Here is a 15387-nt window from a genome sequence, read left to right as displayed (position 1 = left end):
CTAAACAACATCTTATAATAATATTATGTTGTTCTGATCTCAAAGTAACTAACTAAAGCAAAGTAAGTGTTATGGAAATCGGAAACAACACCGGTATCTATCACAAACACCCAGACCCGAGACAATAATAAAAAGTTTTTTAAATTGACCTGGCCGGGGATCGAATCCGGGACCTCAGAGATGGCGACACCATGAAAACCACTTTATAAGTCACTCGACTACGGAGGTGTTCTCAATGTTTTTTTAGATACAATATGATATCTAGGCTTATTTAACAATCAATCTGTAACATCTTGTACTACCACTTCTACTGTTAGGTATACGCTTCAATGTTAAACAAGGTTGTAGAAAGGGAATTCCTGCCTACATAATTTAATAAAATGTATAATGTATTACACAAAGTAGATTATTTTCTCAATGCATCAAGAAACGAAGAACTGCTTTCTAGACAAAATGAAAGAAATGCAGAGCCAGGGGCAATCTAACTTCTTCACAGATGAAACTAGTAACCTAGTCCATTATAAAATGGTCTCTGATTGCAAGTAATAAATATGATCTGTTTGCCCAGGTTTACAGTTTGGACATAGTAAATTAACATCAACAGGTGTTTGTAAAATTTTTCGACCTTCGGGCAGGCTAAGGCGTTTTGGCAATCAAGGTCTCAGATTTTAATTTTTCTTCAATTAAAACTAATTTTGTATTGTATCGTAATATACTTAAACTAAAAATTAATTTGTGAAAAAACTGTAAGTACAGAAACCCGCCATTTTTTCGTGTACTTCTTCTTTTAAATGTTATGGCCCCATCGAAGTAATATATATTATATATTTATATATATAATATAAATTTAGCTGGCGTACGTTTGACATCTTACGTCAAATAGTATTTTTAAAAAAATTTTCTGGCTCTCCGCGGTTAATGTTGTAGCCAATGACAAGATAATTAACTTTATTTTGATTAAGGAAACCGCAAATAATAATCTCAAGTTGCTTTTTTTCAAAACACACAAAAAGTCTCTCTCGATAAACTTTTACGAAGCTTGGGACAATATTGCCTTTATTTGTATGTAATGTTAATTAAATTTCCAAAAGGTAAATAAAAAAGTATAAGTAATACATAATAATATGTATTGTATTATATACTCCCAGACACATAATTCGAGCCACCTCGCATTTTCGTCGTAAAGGGTTAGAATACAAAAATAGTGTTATCGAAGAAAAAGTTTTCCCCGGTTTTGCAAATCCAAATTCCCAACAAGGACTTCTGGAAAAGACGTTTAGTATATATACTACTTACAAAGTTGCATAATAGTTTTTGATCAATCAAACATTGTTTAAGCTTTTCTTTGTTTAATACTGAAAATGCGTGGTAACTCGAAATATGTGTCCGGAAGTGTATTATTTTATATTTATATTTAACACATAAAACTTTAAAATTCCTTTTGTAAGATACCTTTGTTATCGGCTATTTCTCGAACTGTGCGATTAAAGAAAAGTTTGTAAAGATTAGTAATTATGTCAACACTTGTCGTAAGCAACCAATAACTACAATCTTCAGACAATCCTTTGGAAGTCAGAGCTTAAGGTATACTGGTTATAATACAACTAATTTACCTACGCAAACGGTTGCCTGGAAGGCAAATTGCTTTTTCTCGACTACCCTCATTTCCAACTTAAGATTTACTTTCCTTTGCCGTCTGTTAGTTATAATGGACTTGTAACTTGTTTGAGTGTTACTCTATGTATTTATAAGTTGTTAATTAAGAAATAATAGTAATAAACAAAGATCGAAAGAGGCAGAGTATATTTATCTAACTTTAAGTAATACATGTATAAAATGGATAATACCTCACTCTAAAATATTGGAATTATTAAAAATAAAAGACAAACAATTTAAATAAAATACCTATATAGAAGTATTAGAAGTGTTTTATTACAATTACATTTTTTTCTAAATACACTATCGTAGTGAAATAATTGATGAAAATATAGAACTAAATACAATACTTAATTCCGGTCCCCCAGATGGAGGTATTAACCTGTCTATGTGGATTATTTCCTTGAAGTGTAAGTGATTTCGGTAAATGTACTATGTGTATGCCGCTCTCTGGCAATAAGATACCAGCATCAATATCTTTATTTTAGCGACCTGCTATTTATAAGTACTGGCGTACTAGATACGCCGACCAGTACAAGCGTCATTTTACACTGAGATGTGATTATACATAACCCCTACGTTCGTTGATTTCTTGCTTGTAAATAAGTGGGATGACTTTCCATCTTGAAAAAAATAATAAATGTTTAATACTTGATAAAAAGGTCCACAGAGAAAATAAAATAAATGTAATCATTAAGTGTGCTCAGGCGATTATTCCATAAATATAAGAGATATATCAAAAAGCTTTAAACTGATATCGAAAGTACGTTGCCTAATGAATAAATCGACAATAATAACTTTTTAAAAATAAAAGTAGAAATTACCAAGATTTTTACATCAAACGCCGCCATACATTTAATATGCAATTCGTAGAGAGGCTTTAGTTTTCCTACTGTAACAGGTAACAATAAGTTAACAGATGACAAAACTGATACTAATAAAGTAATAAAACTATCTTTTAATTGAATAAAAATATAATGGCAAAAATGAATAAAATTTGTCAATTTTTTTTGTGCTGTTCGACACAGTTTCACGTAAGGATCATTTCATTGTATGAGACGAAAAAATCGGGGGTTGATCAGTAGAAGGTGGTTACAAGTATATTATTACATTATGTACATAGTTATAGCTTATGGCCAGGCTAAATAAGTAAGTCAGTCGGTAGAGCACTATGGGTATTTATTACTATAAAAAACGGGGCACAGAGATATTACACAAATACTACGACGTAAGTAAATACTTATAACAGGAACTAATACAAAATTACAGCAGAAAAGACGCGCGCACACACGCAACCAGTGTTAGGGTCGTATTCTAGAACTCTACTCAATGCTCAAGTCAGGATTTGAGTATGGTTTAAAGCACTCGAAATCATACTCAAGTCCCTGCCATTAGGGTCGTATTTCCAGTGCTTGTGTTTCAATTGCAATCCTGACTTGAGCATTGAGTAGAGTTCTAGAATACGACCCTTAAACGCGGACTTTTGGATACTAACTGGAGCGCGGGGGGGTGGGGGTGCGGGTCGGTTATCACGCATAAAACAGAAGTTACCGGAAGTCCTTTCGTTATTACCATATTTGGTCATGAAATTTTTTTTATTCTCCCTCTACGTGAAAAATGGATATTTTGGCAAAACAGAGTCGATGGCGAGAAGCGCCATCTACATTCGCAAAGACTAATCTACTTCCTCGAGTATAGGTGGTCGTCGCGATGTCGGGTAGGACGGTTTCGAGTACGCTTCGGGCGCACTAGATGGGGTTGACACGATATACGCTAACGAATAGTTACATAACGAGTAAAAAAGACCGTTAATCACAGTATAAAAAACTTCGTAGCTCAGTAAAAACTGCACTCCACTACTTCACTTCTGACGCACAAGTAATGCCAATCACTAAATCAGGAGTCGACATAGTAACGTAATTATGAAAGTATATACAGGATGCCCCTTCAAGAGACGCAACAATATCATTTGGTGAGAGCATTCACAAGGATGTATAAAATTTGTTTGAGACGTTCCATTCCAACAACAGACCCACTAGAGAAATTTCCTGTACACATTAGCTAGGTAAATCATAAGACTCAAATGTTTATTAGAATGATTTTGTCCTTATATCATTCATTACCCATATCGATAAGTACATATAATAATTTGTGTTTATTTTTTGCATTTTTCTTAGTTCCATTCTCGACTCAGGTAAGCTTTTTATAAAAATCTGTGAATGCGTTTATTCATACCAAGAACAACAAAAGAATGTTTCTTTTACGTAAAATAAGCATGTTAAGCATTTAATAACGTTCCTCTTCATATTCTATTGAAGTTTTTCACCCTATATATATGTATGTTTAACTGCATTCGTGGCCGACCGGTTACCATGCTCGACTGCAACGCATAGCTCCTAGGTTCGATTCCCAGGCCGGGAGAAATATGTGTATGGCCTACATTTATTTCTCTCGTGAGTTTGGGTGCAATTTACGGTTGTCTATGTGTGTGCATGGCACCCGCGACACAGGGTTTCCCTAGTGCGGGACTATGAGTGTGTTGCGTTATTATTATTATTTATGCTGACCATACCCAGACTTTCTGTAAGTGCACTTTTCATTAAGTTTTCACCCTTTATTTGGGCAGGCAAAGGTTCTACCATACAGTCTCTTCATCTATTTGTAAGTCAATGATTGGAGTCATTATTATTATTTATTTATTGAGCATTGGCTATAGAATCATCAGCGCGCCGCGCCATTAAAATATACTGTTTTATTTTACTTTCAATGTAGTTTTTCGCAAATGTATTAAAAAACATCGTTTGATACACGTGCGGATTTGGCATTTTCACTTGTCTCGAGTCTCGTGAATAATGACCAACTTTCAGAACTTGTATCAAAAATAACTATTTTGTGACAAAATTGTAGTTTTTCAAATTGTTGGTTTTGGCAACAACGCTTTCAACCTAAACTAGACTTAGAATTAAAGATAATATTGCGGTCGTATTCTGCTTATCTATGCCTTTTTCTTACCGCCATAAAGAATAAAATCAGTGTCAATAAGTTTTGTGTCAGTTGTGAAATAATATTATCTATATTCTAAGTATTTTCTGTTTTTTTACAAAGAGAAAAGAATACTTAATCAGCATTTTAGATATAATTCTTTGTGTAGTGCATATTCAGTAATTATATTAATTAGTAAATATTTATTACTATAATTTAATTAATGAAATCAGAACTTCAGTAAAGCCCAGAACGCGAAAGTCCATAGAACACGTAAGAAAAAGAGGTCGTAATTTTTTTTAATATGGTCCGAGTGAACGATTATCTTCTAAAACAAACTATTCCACCCCTGTCCATGTCGTCAGACGAATGGTAGCCTCTCTCGTTAAAATCAAAGTTTAAAATATTAATATCGCACCTTTGTATAATAAGGTCACATCTGCGAATTGACAACTTTTGAGGAGAGGCTGAAAGATTCTACGAATTACATTAGTCCATAACGTTTTTATGCTTATACCGGAGAGTTATGAAATATCATATGCATAATTGCAAATATCATAATTTGTGTCACGTAGTTACAATTTTTTATTACTTAAATGCGTTAGAAGCATTTTTGACGCAAAATCACATGTGGCTTTATTACAAGCTACCGTTTTTTTTTTGACGAACAAGTCGTGAGCATGGTAAGCGACACGCCTGTCTATAGCAGTTGCAGTATCACTCAGAGCTTTAAATCAGATGGATCCGAGGGACACTGACACTGCACCTGTCACCCTGAGACATAAGTCGACAAGTCCATTTAAAACCAGAACGTAGTAATGCTCATATTAATGCTTGGCGGCAGAAATAGGTAAGTTATTTCCCTAGACGAAGTCTTTCACAGGGAGCTCTGCTGCTATACTATAAAGTATTAATTTTGCAGATGTGATCTTATTATTTCAAGGGTACTTATTGGTTCATGGTTGACGATTGGTTGAGTTTAGCGGAGTGGGTACATCATAGTAACTAAATACTCGTAGTAGGGTGATGGCACCATTGATCGATATTTTAAGGGAAGTACGTGTATCTTTAAATTTTAAACAACTTTTTTAAACATATCGCACTGCTATTACAATAGTGTTATAACTCAAAATATGTGAAATTCAAGATTATAGCATTGTTAAACACAAAATTTGATTCTCTACACGTCAATAAAACCGTCGTTAGAATATTGTAAAAAACAACTAAAAGATATCTACTTAACTCAAAATGAGACACGCTTTATGTGAGCTAGTTCTGGCCAAAATAGTCCTTATTCAAAAATATGAAATTATTTTTCCTCTTTTATTTTTAAATATGTATATTTGGCAAGTAGGAAATAACCTATACATAAATTTACACAGATCTTTCACGGGACGCGAGTAATTCGTTTTTCGTCCATTCTGAGAAAATACACTTTTCGAATTAATATATAATACAATAGTGGTATTAATTGTGCGATATACCAATAGCAGTGGCGGATTTGCAGTCTTGGCCGCCATAGTGGGGCCATGTAGTCAGTACCAGCCGCCCCTTTCTCAGCACTCATCATATACTGGTAGTAGTAGTCACATAATGAATGTACTTTATCGCCAACTTTTAACGAAATCAATACAGAGATTTAGTTAACTATAATAGCTGCACTCTGTCTATTGGTGGAAACCGCATGAAAATCCGTTCAGTAGTTTTTGAGTTTATCGCTATCAGACAGATAGACAGACGTGGTAGTGATAATATGTAGTGATGTATATCGATTATACATTACATTATAGATATGCAACATATCTATATTTTTTTAATAGATTATTGTAATAGAAGCGGTGCAGTGCCTTGAGCCTTTAGAATATTAAGTACTTTGAGTTATTGCTTGTTATAATCAGTGAATTTTTTGTCACTGTTGGCCGCCCCTAAAACCTGGTCGCCCTAGGCCTTAGGGCAAATCCGCCACTGATCAATAGTGATTACTTTACTTGACAGATATAATCCTCGAGAAAGAAATTTCCAGTAAAGAACACCAAAAATCCACTAATTAACAAACCAGTACTCGACACTCATCGATAATGAATACCCTGTAATTGACACTTACCTATAACAAACGTTTTACTATGATAGAAAATTTTTTTCCTAAATCTTGTAAAAAATTGTTAAATTTTTGTTTATTTAATTATTTGTAGTACAGATAACACGAATTTAGTAACAAAGAAAACACAAAAGGTACTGCTTATTTCTAACAGAAATTTCTTCCCGCAGACTTAAATTACGATAACGGGTTTACGTGCACAGCAAAACAAATTTTATAAATAAAAAAAAATCAAAAACATTAAATTATTAAAACTATATAAATACTTAGACAAATATGTATTTCGTACTATAATACTTATAAAATGGATGGAATAGTGATAAATAGTGCTCAATAATCCTCCTTATTCCTCATTTTGAAAATTGCTAAGGATTTGCTATCAGGAACAGTAACGGAAAATGCATTCCAAATACTGAGCGCATGAACAGAGAAGGAAGTGAGAATATAAACCGGAATTGAAGGATGGAAAAGATAACTGGGACCTAACGAGAGAGCGACAGGGCTTATTCTGAGACCTGAGAAAGCTGAAACGGTCTTTCAGATACCCGGGAGACGTAGGGTTGCAGAATATTTTATAGAACGGAACGAAATTAATTTTAAAAAGATGTCTAACACCGGTGCTTGTCGGTCACTGGCGCCACCACCTTATTGAGTTTTTAGGTTTTCGTGATTGGTATATATTGGAAATAATGTTTTCCTTATTAATATTAGACATAACTGGTTGATAACTTTACCATCTCAGTCACTCGTGATCATAGGACCTATGAAGCGCCTGAAAAGTGAGTTTGAAAAAAGAACAAATATACACGGGTTATTTTTAAAATATTAACAACTTTGCAGGACCAATTTACAAACATTAATAGCAACAACTTTTATTCTATAACTTTTTACGAAACATAATAATTTTACCAAAAATAAGCACGCGTGTGTGTGGATTGGATGACCAACCTCTGTAAATTGTTTAAATTATATTAGCCATTTAGTAAAAGTTCTAAAGCAATTCGCACCCCTCATGAAAGAATGGTATAAATGGAGTTACATCAAACATGAATAAAGCTCCATTAGAAATAGAAAAATATAACCCACATCCTCTCCAATACTTGTAACTCTATCTACATTATTAGTCAATAGAGTTACAAGAATTGGAGAGGATGTGGGTTATATTTTTCTGTATCTAATGGAGCAATAAACGTTTTTGACGTAACACCACTTATGCCATTCTTCCATGAGGGGTGTGAATTGTAGAAACCAATCTTCTATTTGTAAAAAGATAAAACAAGAGAAAAATAATGTGTGCTAACTCAGTTCTCACAGAGGGCCAGTCAGATCTACAGAAGTATTAAGTTTTCATATAATATTATTGTACTTAGACTTTTTAGGTAGAGGGCGCTGTGCGCGACACATAAACACTGAGCTCTTGTGTTTTTTATGATTAAAAATTGAAAAAGTGTCTTTTAAAGTGAATTTAAGTGTGCATACGAAGCTCTATTCATTGTGAATATATACTTAAAAAAAATCTTACAGAAGTGAATGCTATTTTTAAACCAAAAATACCGGAAAACTGATTAGTGAGTAGAAAACGAATTAACTTCATTTGTGGTTTTTTTAAACCAAAAACTATCAAAAGTGACAGATTTTGTGAGAAGTGCATAAAGTGTTAGACTGGAATAAGGCTATTAACTGATTTTAACGAGCTGAAGTAGTTAACATTCCAAAACATAAGATTGCGTTCTATTAATTTTAATTTGAAACTCTACCTCCAACCACTTGATTATTTTACTAAATCAAATAATTTCTGCCATTTGGCGCTAGAGGGCGTTAGCTTAGGAACCAGTTCTACTCACAACTAGAGGGCGCTTATCAAAGGTTCTTACCAACGTGCAACTAGAGGCAGCTGTCATAATTTTTAGCAACATGAACTGCATTGCATGTAAAATGCATGTCAATATACCGGAGCGTATAACTTGCTCCTGCTGTAAAGGATCCTACCACTTTAAATGTCTTGGCATCTCGACTTCTGAATATAAAACTAACGCTTCTAAGTAGAATATTTCATGGGTATGCCCCGAATGCCAGAACACCACAAGGAGACGACCTAGAAATGATAATATACCAGTGAGAGACATCACCCAAAGTAGTGATTCTGATTCTGACCACAGCCTTTTGGGAAATACTGTATCGAGTAATACACAAGTCATAGAACCTGACGTATCTGTTGATACGCCCATCAATGTAAGTCAGTTCAGCGAACTATTAGATAGTAAATTAAAAGGTATGCAACGATCAATAATTGCAGAAATAACCAATCAAATTGAAGATAAATTATCGAATACAATCAAGGGTATCAAACAGGAGCTAATTAATACAGGAGTTTAATATTTTAAAGTCGGTACAATTAAAAATTAGCTGCAGCGTCGGCGAGTTGGAACAAAGAATTAAAAAACTAGGGACCGAAAAACAAGCTTTGGAAAAAGAAATATATAATTTATCTCTTAAATTCACCCAAAACTTGCAAACACCTAACTTAGAACAGCATCATTGCTGCGAAAACAATAAAAAAATTGTCCTGTATGGTCTAACTGAAAATTTTAATGAAGATGAAGCCAGCCTCAAGAACGAAGTCATTAACATATTTTACAATCTATAAAATGTAAATCTAACGGGGTACATTGAGGAATTGCACCGCCTTGGGAAAAGAGGATATCGTAGGCCCATAATGATAGAGCTCATAAGTAAAAGAATGACGTCATATATATTGCAAAATTCTTCATATTGGAAAAATACGGGCCTCTACGTCTCTGAATTCCATGACGAGACTGGACGCAAAGAAAGACGAAAGCTTCAGGAACAATTACAATTAGCAAGGAACAAAGGAAAACACGCAATAATCCGCAATAATAAATTATTTATAGACGGAATAGAGCAAAGCTCTGTTGCCGTAGTAGCAGATACCTCTACCTCAATCGGTCAATCATGTAACGATTTGAACAAAACACACACTACAAATAAAAATCATACATTTCGAGAGTTTAGAGACTTCTGATTCCAATTTTAATGTATTATTCCAAAACCTCCAAAGTTTTAATAACAAACAAGATCAAATGGAAACATTTGTAGAGAAAAATAACTTTCAAGCTATCTGTGTGTCGGAAACATGGCTGTCCCCGGGTAAGCGGGATTTAATAAACATAACTGGATACAAAATTGCATCATCATTCAGTAGAAAAGAACATGTAGGTGGAGGTGTTTGTATTCTTCTGCAGGAAAATTTTGAAGCCATAGACAGAAGAGATATAAATGATCTATCAATTGAATACGTCGTCGAAGTGTGCGCTACAGAGTTACCTATTCAAAACATTTTATTAATATCTATGTATTGGAATGGAAGCGAGAAAGATATTTTTGATAAACAATTGAGAGTCATCCTAAATCATTTAATAAAAAAATACTTTAAACTAAATATAATTTTGGGCGGAGGTTTTAACATAAATATATTAAATTATGCAGATTCAAAATTAAAAATAAGTCAACCAAATAAGAACATTTTATGGAACATATATAAAGGATTCTTCAATGCTAACAACATTTCAAAATTTAAAGAACAATTAAAAGAAATAAATTGGTTAGCTGTCTTCAAATCAAACAATAACATTAACGAAAGTTACAAAATATTCCATGACATATTAATAGATGTTTTGAATAATTGTATACCAAAAAATAAAATAAAACTAAAAAGTAGATATTAAAAATTCTGGTTAACTAAAGGAATTAGAAAGCCTTGTCAACAAAAAAGATTACTAAAAATTTTTATATCGAAATATAACAATGTAATACTAAATCAATACTATAAAAAATATGAAAAGCTTTTGAAAAGAGCCACAGCAATATCAAAACGATTGAATTTCATAAAAAAAAAATAAAAAAATCAAGTAATAAAACCAAAACCGTGTGGAAGATAATAAATGAACGAACCAATAAAAAACCCATAAAAGAAAAAATAATATTAACCTAAAAATTAATCATATCGAAATCTCACATACAAAACATATCGTTAATATTTTCAACGATTATTTTGCTTCTATTGGCGAAAATAAAATTAAACTCACAAGCGGAACTTTTCCTTGTGGTCACCCCGTAGTACAACCTATGGAAAATTCGATATTTTTAAGTCCAGCTACATACAAAGAGGTTCATAAAATTATTTCAAAAATAAAAAATAAATACTCGCATGGAATTGATGAAATGCCACCAACTTTAATTTTTTTTTTATACATGACAGGCAAATGACTCCACTCCACCTGATGTTAAGTGGAAAGTGGTATCCAAACGCGAAGGAACCTAGTGCAGCGATGAAACGATAATTATATATATGCGGTTGAACTCACCTTATCTCTAACCATATTAATCAATCAATCATTTGAAGAAGGTGTTTTCCCAGACTTACTAAAAATTTCGCTAATAAAACCTATACATAAGAGATATAAAAAAAACTGACCCTTCAAATTATCGGCCAATTTGCCAAGGGTTATAAATGAACACGTGTGTTTTATTCGCAGATGACATTTCATTTTTGACAAATTGTAACAATAGTTCAAATCTATCAGAGAAAGTAACGACTATTATATAAATTCAGTTACGACATGTTTGCAAGAACATAATTTAAAAATTAATTATTCAAAAACGAAAATAATGATCTTTCATCCTCCACAAAAAAGTCTTTACAATTTAATTTTAGCTACAATGGGGTACAAATTGAATCAGTCAATGAATCAACAGTACTAGGATTAGATATTGATAAACATGTTAATTGGAAAAAATACGTACAAAAAGTCGCTACTAAGATATCTAGATTTATATACGCTCTACAAGAAATAACAAAATCCACAGACGCTCTACTGCTCTCTCTGTTTATTATGCGTGTGCATTTTCATGGTTGACTGACGGTATAATACCGTGGGGCAATAGTACCGAAGCACCATCTCTATTTGTGTTGCAAAAAAAAACTAATTAGAATAATAGCAAACCTCAAAGAGACAGATAGTTGCCGACCTCACTTCCAGGAGAACAAGTTACTCACGCTTCCCTCAATATATATATATGAGATTTATAAATTTGTTCGCAATAACCAGAGTTTTCTTACAAAAATAGATTAATGATTCCAATGTCAAGATTAACTCTGTATTCCTCTAGCCCACATGTCATGGCGATAAAAATTTATAACCAACTACCTGATGCACTGAGAAACGAAACTAATTATAGAATATTAAAAAAAAACTAAAAGAATTATTAATAAATAAATGGAACTCTTTAACAAAAAGTTTTTGTATTTGAAAACAGTCCTTACTCTCTTCCCTTCTATTTGTTGTGCCCGAAAGGATTCATGAGGTGTGAACTTACTATTACTTAACACCTTGTATACCATTGTGGAACACAAATAAAGATATTGTATTGTATTGTATTGTAGTTTAAATAAACTCATTTTTTGTTGTAGTTTTTGACACTTTTTGCATCTGTATTCTCGCATGCTGTGCATTCGTAAATATGATTTTGGTAGTGGGCGGGTGAATTTCACTTTCCGAATTTCAATGGCACTTTTTGAGTGATTTTTGTAAAACCCTTTTTTCTTTACCCTTTTGTCTTTAAGGTCTCTATAAAATCACAGAAATATTAAGTCAAATACAACAAAAAAAAACCACGATATTTTAGGTTACACGAATGAGATTGCAGTAAGACGAATGATTTTCTCATAAACATAAATGAGAAAGACGGCACATTAATGAGAAATTATTATTACAACACACATTTCATCGTTCACAAAAGAACATTTAACAACATTTAACATGTAACACATATTTTAATATAACTCCTCGTATCAAAATCCTTCTCATCTGTGGAAGACCATCTATCTATATGTAATTAATAAATAAATCTAAATAAGTATTTTGTTCATGTCATATAAACTTTGTTGTACGTCAATATATCATCATCACCACCATCATGATCATCATAATGATCACCATTATCTTCAGCATCATTAGCATTCACGTCATCATCACAAACATCGTCATCATCACTACAATCATCATCGTCATCATCACCACCACCATCATCATCGTCACCACCGTCATCACCACCACTATCACCATCTAATTGTTATATTTCAAGTAAAAGTTTGGCTTAAAGCAGGGGTTCTCTAACTTATTTTGTCTACTGCCAGTTTGAGAATAAATTATTTTTAGCGCCCCCATTTTTTCACCTACTTAAAGACCGCTATAACTTCAAATTAAATTAATTATTGTGAGCTATATTAGTGGAGATTAAACATTCATTCTAAACGAGACTTTTACTATAACCCGCAAGTGTTAACTTGAGACCTGAGCGCAGTAGGTAGTACACAACGGCGCTCAGGTCTCAAGTTAACTCTTACGGGCTACACCTGCCAATGAGAATGATTATTGAAACGCAACTTTATAGTATTCAGGCAGAGTATCTTTTATTCAAAATAAATAAACATAATCGATTCTAATATAAAAACTAATGTGAAGGATGAATCTGATGCTGTGTAATAAGTTTGTTGATATCAGGTTCCAATTTGCTCAAGAACAGCCGCAAGTCACCACGTTCGGTAGTGTTGTCACAGCACTAAAACCACGTTCATACAAATATGACGATGGGAATGGTATCAAGAATCGTTGAACGATTAACCACAATCCAGGGTACAATAGAATAGAATGCACAAATCGGGTTATTTAATAAAAACTTGTTAAAACATGATTGCTCGCGGTCTACTCTACGAAAATTACCCACCCAGGAATACTAATAACTATTAAAATGCGAAACTGTGTCTGTTGCCTTTTTATTTGTTTGTTTGTGTCTACTTTCATTTCTTTTGCCGCCCTTTAGGCCTGCGTTATCGCCCACTTTGGGAAAGGCTGGCTTAAAGTAACTATTTGACTTAAAAGTAGACAAGAATGAGAGCGACAATAATGATATTTGGATACATTTTGAATTGTCAAGTGTGTATTTTACACACATTACAAATGCCGTTATAAAAGTGCATGGATTTTAAAGTTCCCTTTGTCTAATTGATGTACAATAAAGTTTACAAAAATTGTTACTTAATACTTTTTTAGATAGATTGCTTTACATGAATGAGAACGATTTACTCACTAGCGCTGAAATTGGCATTTAAGTCGATTTTTTGCTAAAACGTAGACGCACTTCGTTAGGTTACTTCACTGTATACACTCCAATCCGACAGGAGCCCCTTCTCACGTGTGCGAAGGGTGAAGGTGATGCGGTATGAACTTTTGTTATTAGGAGGCTTTTAGTTGAATTGACACTAATGATCAGAAAAATTGAAACACATTTTGCATTCGCAAGAAAACATGTTTGTTTACAATAAATTGGAAAGTTACGGTATGTATTCGACGTGTAAGTTATTAGAGTTTATCCTCGATGGGAAATATTGCGATTTCCACCAGTGTTTAATTCTTTTTCTTCTTTTCTTAAAATTAGGGCGACGTGGAACCGGCTCCCATGAATGAGAAATTGCCCACTTTTTAATTTTTATTTATTACTGTGACGAAATAAAGTAGTCTTTTATGTGTAACATAGACTAAATAAGCAAGCAATCATATTAAATAAATAATGCTTAGCATTCATGTAATAACATAAAAGTTATTGAAGGGGACACATTTTTTGAAGTTATCTGAAAACGACCCTGGCGCTGTATTTTGCTACTGCACAGAGTCGTCACCGTTAAGAGTGATCTATTTAAATATATTTATTTTTGTACGAAAGTAAAATCTGATATTACAAAAGTTATGGCACTAAAGTTGTTGTTTATGATGTTAGTACTACGTCCTGCAAGATTGTTTGTATTTCAAAAATAACCCTGTATAATTTAGATCCGAAAAAAAGTTTCATTTTCAATTACTTTTTTTTAAATAAAATATTTAAGTGCGCGTGGAGATCACTCCATCTCACCTGGTGGAAAGTGACGATGGAACATACACTCCTTATTATTGCCTATTCACTCTCGTCTTGAAAATGTGCAAGTTATAACGTTCAGGGAATATGTCTGCAGGCAGGGAAAACCACTCCATAGCCGTTCGCTATATAAATGTGGAAGCGTAACGCTTCGTGCGAATCTCCACTACATAGGGGTGGAACCCAAGCCTACGTTTAGTCCCCTGGTGATGGAAAGGAGAAGGCGGAATTAAATCGGACCTTAGGGTTTATTACACACACAGTTTATTACAATACTTTGATATAAATGGTAGATTTTCTGTTCTCTTTGCAAAGAAATATAAATTGTTTTTTATTGTCATTATACCGATGATAAAGGAACTTAATTCTACAATTAAGAAGGAGACTGTGTTCATTAAATGTCTGCTGAAATAATGTGATATGTTCAGTTTCTTACGCTATCCCCTTAGATATGCCCAAATATGTACTCTATGTTTAATATGTCATTTGTCGGTGATGATGGTCAGAATGTCCAATATACGACTGGCAAGAAATGAAACATCAAAGCAAAACGAAACTTCTAAATTAATTTTAGTCTGGTCAGCAGAAAATGAATTTGCTTTTAATCCAAAGACTGTACAACGATTTGCTATACTGAATTGTAGTTATACAACTTGCTT

Source organism: Hyposmocoma kahamanoa, unplaced genomic scaffold (assembly GCF_003589595.1).
Source record: "Hyposmocoma kahamanoa isolate Upper Pololo Valley unplaced genomic scaffold, ASM358959v1 237, whole genome shotgun sequence".
Taxonomy (NCBI): domain Eukaryota; kingdom Metazoa; phylum Arthropoda; class Insecta; order Lepidoptera; family Cosmopterigidae; genus Hyposmocoma; species Hyposmocoma kahamanoa.
Note: the sequence above shows the minus strand (reverse complement) of the source record.